Genomic DNA, 12,673 nt, shown 5'->3' with positions numbered 1-12,673 from the left:
TAGCTCAACTTACAAGATAACACTATCTTGAGCTGATCCATATAACATGGTTGTCAATAGCACTCGTTTCCTCCCAGGAAATGAAACAACTCAGATCTTGCCTGAGGGCTTGTCCATCACCAGGCCACCTATGTTCTTCGGGTCTAACTACACCTTTTGGAAGAACAGAATGAAAAATTTCATTTAGGCAACGAATATGAGTGCCTGGCTAGCAATAGTCCAAGGCACATTCATTCCCTATGAAATGGTTGATAATGTAAAAGTTGATAAAGAAATTACAAAATAATGCATCGACTATCAATATGCTTCACTGTGCGTTAGATGCTGCAGAGTATAATAAGATTTCAGGATGTGAGTTAGCACAGGAAATCTGGAAGAAGCTGGAAGTCACCTATAAAGGTACCAGCAAGGTGAAGGGGTCCAAGGTGAACCAGCACATGATACTTTATCAAGTGCTTGAAATGAATGATGGTGAAAGCATATCAGAGATGAATGCCAGATTCAATAACATCATAAATAAGCTCAAAAGACTTGGAAAGAGCTTCTCAGAAGAGGAACAAGTCAATAAGATACTCGGGAGCCTTCCAAAGAGTTGGCAAGCTAAGAAGACTTCTGTCGAGGAAGCTCAGGATCTGACAATGTATAAATACGATGAGCTTATCGGATCTCTTTTGACTCATGAGATCTCCACGAAAAGCTTTGAGGTTAAAGAGAAGTCAGAGGATAAGAAGCAGAAGTCGATGGTCATGAAGGTAGACTCCACTGACAACAGTTCCTCAAATGATGAGGAAATGGCTATGTTTACTCGAAAGATGAAGAGGATGTTCCGAAAAAATGAAAAATATGGAAAGAAGCCTTACCGAAAGTATGACAAATCCAAAGCTAAGTACAGTGATAACTTCAAAGCCTATCACTTGCTTTGAATGTCATCAACCTGGTCACATTAAGTCAAGCTGCCCCACTCTGAATAAAGAGAAAAGGAATGGGAAGAAAGCAATGGTGGCAACATGGAGCGACAACAATGAGTCATCTTCCTTAGAAGTCGGTGATGCTGAGACAGGGAACATCTGTTTCATGGCTGATGAGATTGAAGAGTCGTGTGCCTCTAAAGTGCCTGAGCCTTCATATGCTTCTCATAATGATGAGCAAGCTGCTGAGGTAATATCTCTCCCTATCCTTAAAAATGAAATGCTCGATGCTCTGGGTGATCTCTATCTCTTGTTAAGAAATGTAACAAGAAAGTAAGAGCACTCAATAGAAGATGTGATGAGATTGAGGAAGTCAAACTCAGTGACCTCCGACATCTACTCCAAGACAATACCAAACCATATGATAATCTTAAGATTATGCATAGGTTTGTCTCGGAAGTCCAAGAGGATTCTAAGAAACTCAAAAAGGACATCACATCAATTCAGAACCAGCTCAAGGTTCCGAATAAAAAGAGCTATTACCATCAAAATGCTCAGAATCAAAATTCTAGTCAGAGCAGATGGTACCCACAACAAAATGTCCAATATGATTTTTGTGGGAAGAGAGGTCACACAACTAAAGTGTGCCAATACAGAATAAAATATAATGTTTTGCATGCTGAGTTTAAGAAGAAAGGATCCAAAAAGATTTGGGTACCTAAAAACAACTAGTTCCATTGTAGTTTGGCCTGAGATGTGCTGAGAAGTCAAACTATGGTATATTGACAACGTATGCTCCAGACATATGATGGGTGATGAAACTCAGTTCATCACACTTGTGCACAAACGATGGGGAAATGTACGTTTTGGAGACAACAAGAAAGGTAAAATAGTGGGTTCAGGAACCATAGGAGGAAACCCAACTATTGAAAATGTCTCCCTAGTCAGAGGGCTAGAATATAACCTTCTAAGTGTAGCTCAACTGTGTGACGGCGGAATAAATGTCATATTTGATGCATCTGGATGTCAAATTATTGAGAGTAAGACTAACTCTTTAATCCTTACTCCTCCACGAATTGATAATATATTTATGCTGAACTTAGAAAAGAAATTTTCAAAAGAAATATGCTTGGTCTCTAAGGAAGAAAATTTCTGGCTATGGCACAAGAGACTTGGTCATGTAAGCATGGACCTCCTGGCCAAGTTAGCAAGAAAACAACTAGTTGAAGGATTGCCAAACCTAAAGTTTGAGAAGGATGAGTTGTGCAATGCTTGTCAATATAGGAAACAAATAAGAAAATCTCTTCAAAGTAAAAATATTGTCACAACCAAGCGTCCTTTGGAATTACTACATTTGGATCTCTTTAGGCCAGTCCAGCCTCTGAGCTTGGGTGGTAGAAGATTTTCCTTGGTCATTGTAGATGATTTCTCTCGCTACACATGGATCATCTTGCTTAGTAGCAAAGATGAGACTTTTGAGATGTTTTCAACCCTTTGTAGGAAAATTGAAAACGATAAGGACTTAAAAATCGCTCATATCAGAAGTGATAATGGTGGAGAATTCAAGAATCAATTATTTGATGAATTTTGTGAAACCAATGGTATTGACCACAATTTTTATGCTCCTAGAACTCCTCAACAAAATGGGGTTGTTGAAAGAAATAACATAACTCTGGTAGAAATGGCCAGAACAATGCTGAGTGAAAATAGGCTTCCGAAGTACTTCTGGGGAGAAGCTGTAAACACAGCTTGTTACATTCTCAATAGGGCTCTAGTAAGACCCATACTAAGAAAGACCCCATATGAATGTTGGAAAGGACGGAAACCTAACATAGGTTACTTTCGAGCCTTTGGTTGCAAATGTTTTATTTTAAACACTAAGGACAATCTTGCTAAATTTGATTCCAAGGCTGATGAATCCATTTTTCTGGGCTATTCAACTAACAGCAAAGCATATCGAATTTTCAACAAAAGAACTCAGATCTTAGAAGAGTTAGTACATATTGAGTTTGATAAGACTAACCTTGCAGAGAAGGCAAATCAAATCTTAGAAGATAATCCTAGCCCAGCACCTGCTAAGCTAAGCACCACTGCTAAGTCATTCCCACTCGGACTCACCAAAGGTAAAAACGAAACTGAAATCACCTTTGCTAACCATTCCACTACTGCAGATAATAGATATTGTTGAAACACCCAACATTGAAGACATTACTCTTCCAAGAGAAGTCAGAATCCCTATAGGACACTTTGAGAGCAATATTCTTAATGTTGCTGGGAACCACTTAATGACTAGAAATCAACTGAGAAGGTTCCTCGTCAATGTTGCGTTCGTCTTAGTTCTGTAACCCAAAAACTTTACAGAAGCTGAAAATGATGAGTTATGGATTAATGCTATACAAGAAGAACTTGACCAATTTAAAAGGAATGAATTTTGAGACTTAGTACCACATCCAAAGAATGAGAAGACGATCAGAACCAGATGGGTTTTCCAAAACAAGCTGGATAAACAAGGAAATGTCATCAGAAACAAAGCCAGACTGGTTGCACAAGGGTATAGTCAGCATGAAGGTATTGGCTATAGTGAAACTTTTGCCCCAGTAGCAAGGTTAGAAATCATTCGAATATTATGTGCATATGCCAGTTTTATGAACTTTAAATTATTTCAAATGGATGTCAAAAGTACTTTTCTAAATGGAGTTATAAATGAGGAGGTCTATGTGACTCAGCCTCCGGGGTTTGAGGATCCAAAATTCCCAAACCACGTTTATAAACTCAAGAAGGCTCTGTAAACAAGCACCATGTGCTTGGTATGAACGCTTGACAAGCTTCCTTCTAACTAGAAATTATGTCAGAGGCAAATCTGATACAACCTTATTCATTAAGAAAAAGGGTAAGGACACCCTGCTGGCACAAATATATGTTGATGATATTACATTCGGTGCTATGGACGAGTCACTTTGCAAAGAATTTAGTAAACAAATGCAACCTGAGTTTGAGATGTCCATGATGGGAGAACCTAACTTCTTTCTTGGACTCCAAATCAAGCAAGGAAAGAACAAAATCTTCATTAACCAAACTAAATATGCTAAGGAAATACTGAAGAAATATGACATGGAGAATTGTAAGTCAATCTCAACCCCTATGGGTACTGACACTGTCCTCTCAGCAAATGAACAAGGTAAGTCAATATACAACAAGTTTTACAGAGGTATGATTGGCTCTCTACTTTATCTTACTGCTAATAGGCCAGACATTCAGTTCTCATTATGCTACTGTGCTAGATATCAAGTTAACCCCAATGAATCTCATGATATAGTTGTAAAAAAATCCTTAGGTATTTGCAAGGTTCTGTGAATACAGGCTTATGGTATCCCAATACCTCAGAGTTCACTCTTTTGGGATACACTAATGCTGACTATGGACGAGATAAGCTGGAACGAAAAAGTACCTCTGGTGGATGTCACTTTCTCGGTAGCAAACCTGGTATCTTGGTTCAGTAAGAAGCAGTCATCAGTAGCCTTGTCAACCACAGAAGCTGAGTACATCACTGCTGGAAGCTGTGTTGCTCAAGTCCTCTAGATCAAACAGCAGTTGGATGATTATGAATTAAAAACAAAGACCATTGAGGTCAGGTGTTACAATAAGAGCGTTATTGACCTATCTAAAGATCCAATCCAACACAAGAGAATGAAGCATTTCAGCATAAGACATCACTTCATCAGAGACCATATGCTAAAAGGTGAAATCAAGCTGACCTATGTTCCAACAGAGGAGCAACTTGCTGACATATTCACAAAGCCTCTAGCGAGAGAACAGTTCTGTGCTTTGAGAGAAGCAATTAGTATGTTTAACTCTCTTCAATAGCTCTGAGTATATATTGTTTCTGAGTAAATTGGTTTGCATGCTATATGTTCACTCTGAGTAGATGCCACAACTCCTAGGCTTAGCATGTCTAACTAGTTGATGACTAGGATGACATCATCACCATCATTACTTATTTAAGAAACCAAGTGTCGTAATTGTATTAATGTCAAAATTTGGGACTCTTAGTGGTTGAACTTCTGACCGTTGGTCTTCGCCCTTCACCTCACTCAACCTCGGCTATAAAAGGAGAGGAAATCTCTTTCTTTTCCCCTTACGCCTAAAATTTCTCTATCTCTCACTCTCGATTCTTCTCTGAATTCTAGAAAATTGTTCATCAAATCTCCTAAGAACACCATGTCTTCTTCAAATGATGATCGTTCATCCTCAAACGGCGCTGACCAATATGAGGATAGATCCTCCGATATAAACTCATCCCCCCTTGAGCAGGAGGTTAACTACGAATATTCACTTGAACATCGATCGGAACAACAAATCGAACAACCTGAACCTCATACCCTAAATGAACAAACCCAAACTACCTCTAAGAAGGATGTTAAGCAAACTCAGCCCAAGACTAAGACTACTAGCAAAAACCCTAAGCAACAAACCTTCATAACAGTATACCTTGGACTAGAAACTGTAAAGTCCTGAGGTCCATACGTCACGATGGTTCTCTCATGAGTTCATCAAGACCACTAAACCCTTCTGCACATGGATTTCTCAGCAGAACTAGGATATATTATTTGGACTTCCTGGTCTAACCTATCCCGAGTTAGTCAAGCAATTCTATGTGAACCTGAAGGTTGCTGACGATGACTGTGACTATCTGGTCAGCACAATCAAGGATAAAGAAATCATCATCACTCCCACCATTCTGTCAGAACTGCTAAAACTGACGAATGTAGGAACTGAGCTGCGAAAAATTAGGGATAAAAAGAACGTCGATGACTTCCCCAAGACCTATTGCAAGCCAAAAGGCTTCATTGGAGAAGTCTCTCCCGCCTCTCTCCCTCAGCCTCAGAGATAGGCTCATTATATGATCACCAAATTCATGTTCCCTAAGATCAACTCAACCATCTCTGCTTCCAATTTTTAGTAGTGCCTCATTTGGCAGATGCTGGAAAAGAAACCACTCAACATGCCTGTCTTCTTGGTTGGTGCGTTCCAGCGATGCATAGTCAAGCTGCATCTTGGCTCACACATCACTGATATCCTTTAGCACTATAAGATTGAGCTCGACGACGAGGAAGTTGTAAAAGGACAAGAGATCAATACTGAGTCTCTTAGAACCCTAGCACACATCAGAGTGCAAGAAACATCCAAGGGTGCTGGCAAGGGCAAGGCTGCCAAGAAAGACGAAGTTGCTGAGACTACCAAATCCAGCAAGAGCAGAAAAGGAAAGGCTGAAGAGCCTAAATCTCCTCAACTATCTAAATCCCCTAAGAAGGATATAACCAAGAAGGTCAGAGTGTCACAAACTGACTCTGAACCTAAATCTGCTGAAGAGCAAAGCAAGAGAGGGGGCTATAGGCTTCCAGAGGATGAGCAGCCTCTAAAGAAGAAAACCACAACCATTAAGCTCAAGTGTTTGAGTGTACCTCCTTTAGCCATCACCATTCTTGAGGATACTCACTTACTCAAATAGCAAGCTCAAGCTGTTATGGTTACACCTCTCACATCAACTACTCCAGCTGACGCTGCTCCCACTGTCTTCTCTGTTCCACCTATATCTGAGCCATCACATGAATAGCAAGACGAACCCATTCACAATAAGGAGGAACCAACTCAGACTACCATAACTCCACCTTCCTCACCAATTTCTGTACCTGCTTTTTCTCCTAAACACAAGTCTCGTCATACTGAGAAGCAAAAGCGATACAAGAAGAAAAGCGGAAAGCTGAAGGTCAGCTTTGCTGATGGAGCACACTCTAAGGACGATTTTGATTTTGATCCTGCCTTTATCAACATCTCCTTTCCTCTCTTTGAAACTGAAGTCCCTCTAGCTGATGATTCAGTCAAGGAAAATTAAGCCTCTGTTCCTACCCCAAAGGAACAAACCGCATCTGAACCCAACTTGAGCATAACTAACTCATCTGACTCTGCTCCAAGATCTCCATCCTTTGAGCATGCACCCAACAACTCAACTACTCTTGCTTCTACGAATACTCACACTGAAAATCAACTTCCAGAACAGGATGAGAAAACGGCCGCTGAGACGAGCATGGGTCTTGACCAAACTGCTCCCACATCACACACTGACCATCCGCAAACTCCTTATCCTTTTTTCATTCAAGCTACTGATGAAGGAAAGAAGCTACTTTAAGCCGTGATGGATCTAGTGACTGGTATGGCAAAGTCTCATGCCTCTGCCTCCTTTTCAAACAATCCAAATGTTGAGCACACTTCACTCAGCGAGACGATGCAGCTGCTGACTGAACTCACCAGTATTAAAACTTTAGTAAACTATATTGTTGCATTGATCTCTCAGCAACACTACTATGCGTTTGCTGATCGAATGGCGGCACTCCAACTCATAATAATCCATCACATGGATCTCTTTGAGGCCAAGATTCGAGCTATTCCTACCGCTACTCTATCTACTGTTACATCTGAACATCTTGACTCACACTTCCAGCAGATGAGTACTGAGTTCTCAAAGGTCTAGCATACCATCACCTCTTCAACTGCGTCTGTTGTGGATCAGATCTTTGAAGCCATTCAGCTTCTCAACATCAACCGAACAGCCATGGAGACAGTTGATCAAAAGAAAACGTATCGGCACGTCCACAACTTATCCCAGCAGAATTGGGTTTTGGATAGTGCTCTACTGAGCATTCACTAGCAGTACATGTCTGCTCTCACTGACTCAATGTTTTGGCACTTAAAATCTTTCCAATTCTTGATCAGCTGCATGAGTGCTACTGGTGCTGTGCCTCCCGTTCAGATTCAAACTGGTCGGTCACTTTTTAATGGACTTTCAACTAGCTCCCACAAGCTTAAGGAATATACTGACCAACTTCAATCCCGCGATGTGGATGGCTATGGACAACATTTTCCCTCAACCTCTAAACCAAGCACTAATGCTGACAAAAATGGGGAGAAAGATAAAGTCAAGGAAGAACACAGGCCTAAACAACACAAACATCATACTTTTTCCTCTTCTGGCTCCAAAGCTCAAGTAGACTCCACTAAACAATAGCAACAACAACAAGGACCTAAAAAATCCAATACCGTTCAAGTCAACATCAAGAAGTAGATAGAATTCTTAGATATCTAGATAGCTCCTTCGAACTTCTAAGTCTAAGTTTTTTTTGTTTGACTATTTGCTTGCTGATGTGCTTACGTGTATATTTATTGAGTTATTTATCGAACGAATGTTTTTCTCTATATTGTGTTGATTATGCTCTTTAATTCATAGCTTCTGTCTACTCACTTTACTTGTTATAACTAATTACTTAAAACTCAACCTAAGAACATATCAAATTTATTCCAAGTATGATTCTCTGAGTATTTTAACGCAGTAACTCTGACAACTCAGAATCATTCTCATGGCTCCGATACTTGAATACTTCTAAGTAATAAAACAACAATAAATCCATATCTTAATACAAGTATCAAGTCTTAGTAAAATCAAATATGCTCTTAATCTGGCATGGTTCTGACCAAGAACTCAACTTTGCTATTATACCTTAAACTGTCTAAAAACAAATCAAGTTAGTAGGTCAATCCTTATGGGGGAGAACTCAGAAGCAAAGTAAGATCAACAATTATGGGGGAGTTTTGTGTTGTGTTCTATGTTTAATATTTTTTCCAACATCGAAATGGGGGAGTTTGTTGAAACACAATTTCCACACTAATTTTGATATGACAAATATATTTAAATTAGAATTAAAACCCCTAGATAAAATTCTAAACACGTTAAATTTAAAGCCTTGATCTTTTTTTATACTAATGTGTTTGTTGAGTGTGTGGATGAATTAAATGATAAGTGTAAAAGAAAGTAAAACAAAGCCCAAAGCCTATGAGGTAAGTCAAGGCCCAAGGAAGTAAAAAAGCAAGTCAAATGGATCAAAGGCTTTTGGATCAACTCAGTCCAGCAGAAGGAAGGATCCAGAAGAGAGCCATTGCCTTCTCTATGAAGCTGCTGACTTCAAAGACCAAATGAGGAAGGAGACAAGGCACAAGTTGACTTCCTAACATACAGACCAAGGCTATCTAATTGAGGAAAGATTCAGACACAACAGACGAGTTATCGCTGCGCTGTCTTGGAATCTTTACCAAAAATGGAGAGACAATCTAAAGCATACTGAGTAAAGCAACTAGAGAGCTGATCAATAAGAGACAGAAAGACAGATAAGACTTCGTTACGATTGGCTGTGGCACTGGATGCTGAGGACGAAAGGGACAGTAGAGCCGTTTTCCTCCAACGATTATTTCGAAATTCAAAATGACTGGTGCCTTGAAGTGTAACTATAAAAGGCCTGTCATTTGCTTCATTTGGACTTGATCTTCAACACACGAAAGCCCTGAGCAAATTCATACTTGAAGTTCCAGCTGAAAGCAAAGCAAAGCAATATTACACAAACTCTTATTCTTACGTGTAAACAATAGATTAGATCATTTAAGTGTTCTTTGTTTAGAACAAAATATAATCAATCACTAAACTTAGTTAGGAGACTCTGAGTTGCTCGGTATTTAGCAATCAGAGTTGGATAGTGCTGAGTGTAGGTATATAGAGGACGATACTCTATAACTGCTCGCTGACTATTGTAAAGGGGTTGTGCTCTACCTAAAAGAGCTCAATAGTGGATTAAAACTTGGAAAAGGAATTCCGGGGACTGGATGTAGGCAGGAGGCCGAACGAGGATAAACTGCTGAGTATTATTTCTATCTCTTATCTCCTATATCTGCTTGCTTTTATATTTGCTAAGAAATCATTTAACTTAAGTCTGCTAAGTTGCTAAATCCAGTGTTGTGTTCAGTAGTAGACTTCTAAGTGCTATCTCCTGGATTAACATCAGAAACAGCTTTAGTTGCTGACCAACTAAAGCTGCCTCTGATCGCACTCAGAATCTGTGTGCTATTAAACTTTGTGAAGAAATATTTTTCCAAGTAAAAAAAAGTCAGCCTCAATACTTAAAATTTTAAATAGTTCCTTTAACCCCCCTTAGGAACTTATTCTCATATCACAAGGGACCAACAACAATATTTGGCAATGTTTTTCCTGTCCATCTACTTCCTCCATTTCTCTTCAAAAATCGAAGGGAAAATTTCCACAACACCATTCTGACTTTGGTTACATAAAAAGGAGCTGGTATTGATTTCTATGATCTTCATGATCGCCTTATATCCTATGAAGGACTTCTAAACACTGCTCATGCCTCCACCACTATACAATCTACTCCAGTCATTCCTGAAGCAAATTTCAACACAACCAAATCAAATGGTCCTAATAAATAGAGGGTTCAAAAGAAGAGAGGGCAGTGCTTCAAGTGTGGTGATGTGAATCACTAGGCAGACAATTTCCAAGTCAAAATCCAGGTAACTCCTATTAGAAAAGGTCGTTCCACACTCGCCTTACTTGTCTATATGATACTGGTCCATGCCAACAGGTTCATCTAGCATGACAACCACCTTTTGATCCCTTCATAGGTCCGCCTCAACCATGGTATCCTGACACTAGAGCCACACATCATATGATGGCTAATTCATCTTAACTTCATTATATGCATCGTTATCCTGGATATGATAATTTTTAGTTTGGGAATGTTCAAGGTTTTCACATCTCTCACTATGGTCAACCTGAAAATTCATAATTTTAAAAGTTGTGATACTTTACTTGTACCGAAACTTACAAAATCCTTACTCTATGTACAAAATTTCACAAAAGACAATAAATGTTATTTTGAATTTAAGCCTAACCCTTTTTTTTAATAAAGGATCAGGAGACTGGGGCAGTCCTCTTGGACGAACCGAGTAAAGATGGGCTATATGTACTTCCTTTTACCTTAAAGCGAGGGCTAGTAGGAGATAAGATTTCATTTGAAAGGTGGTATGCTTATCTGGGCCATTGTCAAGATTACACTGTCAATTCCATTGTCAAACAACATCAACTTTCATCCTTTGCACCAGTTAGTTAATGTCCCTATTGTCCATTAGGGAAATCTCATCATTTACCGTTATTTGCTTTAAATCGTACTTGCTCTTCTTTATTTGAAAATTTGAATTCGGATGTTTGGGGCCTTTCCCCTATTATTTCTAATTTTGGACATCGTTATTTTTTTGTTATTATAATGAATTTTCTCGCTATGGATGAGTTTTTTGCTAAAATAAAATAAAAGTGATGTTTCCTCTATTTTTTGTGACTTCTTTGCTATGATCAGCACACGATTCAATGCTAACGTTAAACAATTATATTCTACTTTGGTGGTGAATTCCAAAAACTTCAACCATTTCTAAAGATCAAAGGCATCTTACACAAATTAGCATGCCCTCACACTCATGCTCAAAACAAGATTGTTGAAAGAAAAATTCGACATTTAGTGGATACATCACTTATATTATTAGATCATGTGTCCTTGCCTATTAAATTCTGGAATTGTGTAATTATTCATAGCATGCGATTGATCAATATGCTACCTGCTAAGTCTTTTGATAATTATTCCCCTTATTTTAAGTTGTATACTAAGATCCCCAACTATTCGTCCCTTAGAGTTTTTTTTATTGTGGCATTTTTCCTTATCTTCGACCATATAATAAACATAAATATAGTTTTCGCTCCAAACTTTGTGTCTACTTGAGTCCCTCCTCCAATCATTCTAGAGACATCTGCTTTGACTTAGATACGGGTTGTGTGTATGTTTGCTAGTTCAATGATTATCGTGAAGACATGTTTCCAGCTGCACTTATCTCATCATTATCTCCTATTAGCATGAGTACATCAGAAGACACTACTCATCAGCTCCCTTCTATACTCGGTCTGCCACTAGGTATTGCTTATAAATCTCTTATTCTTTCCGATTTTTGCTACTCAAAGGCTATGTTATACTATTGGTCATGGTTTATCTAATGAATTTTCATCTGAGGATTCAAACATTGCTGCTGCTTAACAACATCAGCCTACCACAACTAGTCCGTCTGTATGCACTTTTGCTAATATTCCAGCAGTGATTGCATCAATACAAGATGATTCTCTCTCAGCTCCTACATTGTTGGTCTCATCTGCCTCTGGTTCATTCAGCTCTCGTTCGAATATGAACAGGTCTGCATCACTAGTGTTGGAATCTTGGGTTACTTCTATTGACAGCCATGCTATATGCGGCTCTGATGCTGCTTCGTTGGGTTAGTCTTCGGATGACTCAGCAATTCCCAGTCCAAGAATGATCAGCTTCGTATCCCTGATAGTAGGAAATTCGACGACTCTTGTTGGCAGACAAATTAAGTGTTGTCCCGCTCTTATAGTTGTTCGCATTCTTCAGACAAAACCCCTACCTAATATTATAAGTCCACAAACAGCGCCATCTTCCATGACAATATCTACTAGTTGAACTACGACATCCAAGATCCATCCTATGCAGCTGTGACACTCTTCCCATAATTCTCATAGCAAATTTGAGGCACTTCTTACATCTCATCCTCATGGTGTCATAGAACCGACGTGCTTTAGCAAAGCCAATAAAATCCAAGAATGGCGAGGAGCCATGTCTGAGGAAATCGAAACACTTATGGTACATGGACCCTAGTTCCCCGACCTGCAAATTGGAACATCATTACATCTCGATGGCTTTTCCAAATCAAGTGTCACTCTAATAGATCAATTGAGCGGTACAAGGCACACCTTGTGGCTCGTGGTTTCACAAAACAATCAAGAATCGACTATAAATAGACTTTTGAGTTCTGTT

The sequence above is a fragment of the Euphorbia lathyris genome, chromosome 3, assembly GCF_963576675.1.
Source record: "Euphorbia lathyris chromosome 3, ddEupLath1.1, whole genome shotgun sequence".
Lineage (NCBI taxonomy): Eukaryota > Viridiplantae > Streptophyta > Magnoliopsida > Malpighiales > Euphorbiaceae > Euphorbia > Euphorbia lathyris.
The sequence above is the reverse complement of the archived record's forward strand: the minus strand, read 5'-3'. Positions refer to the sequence as shown.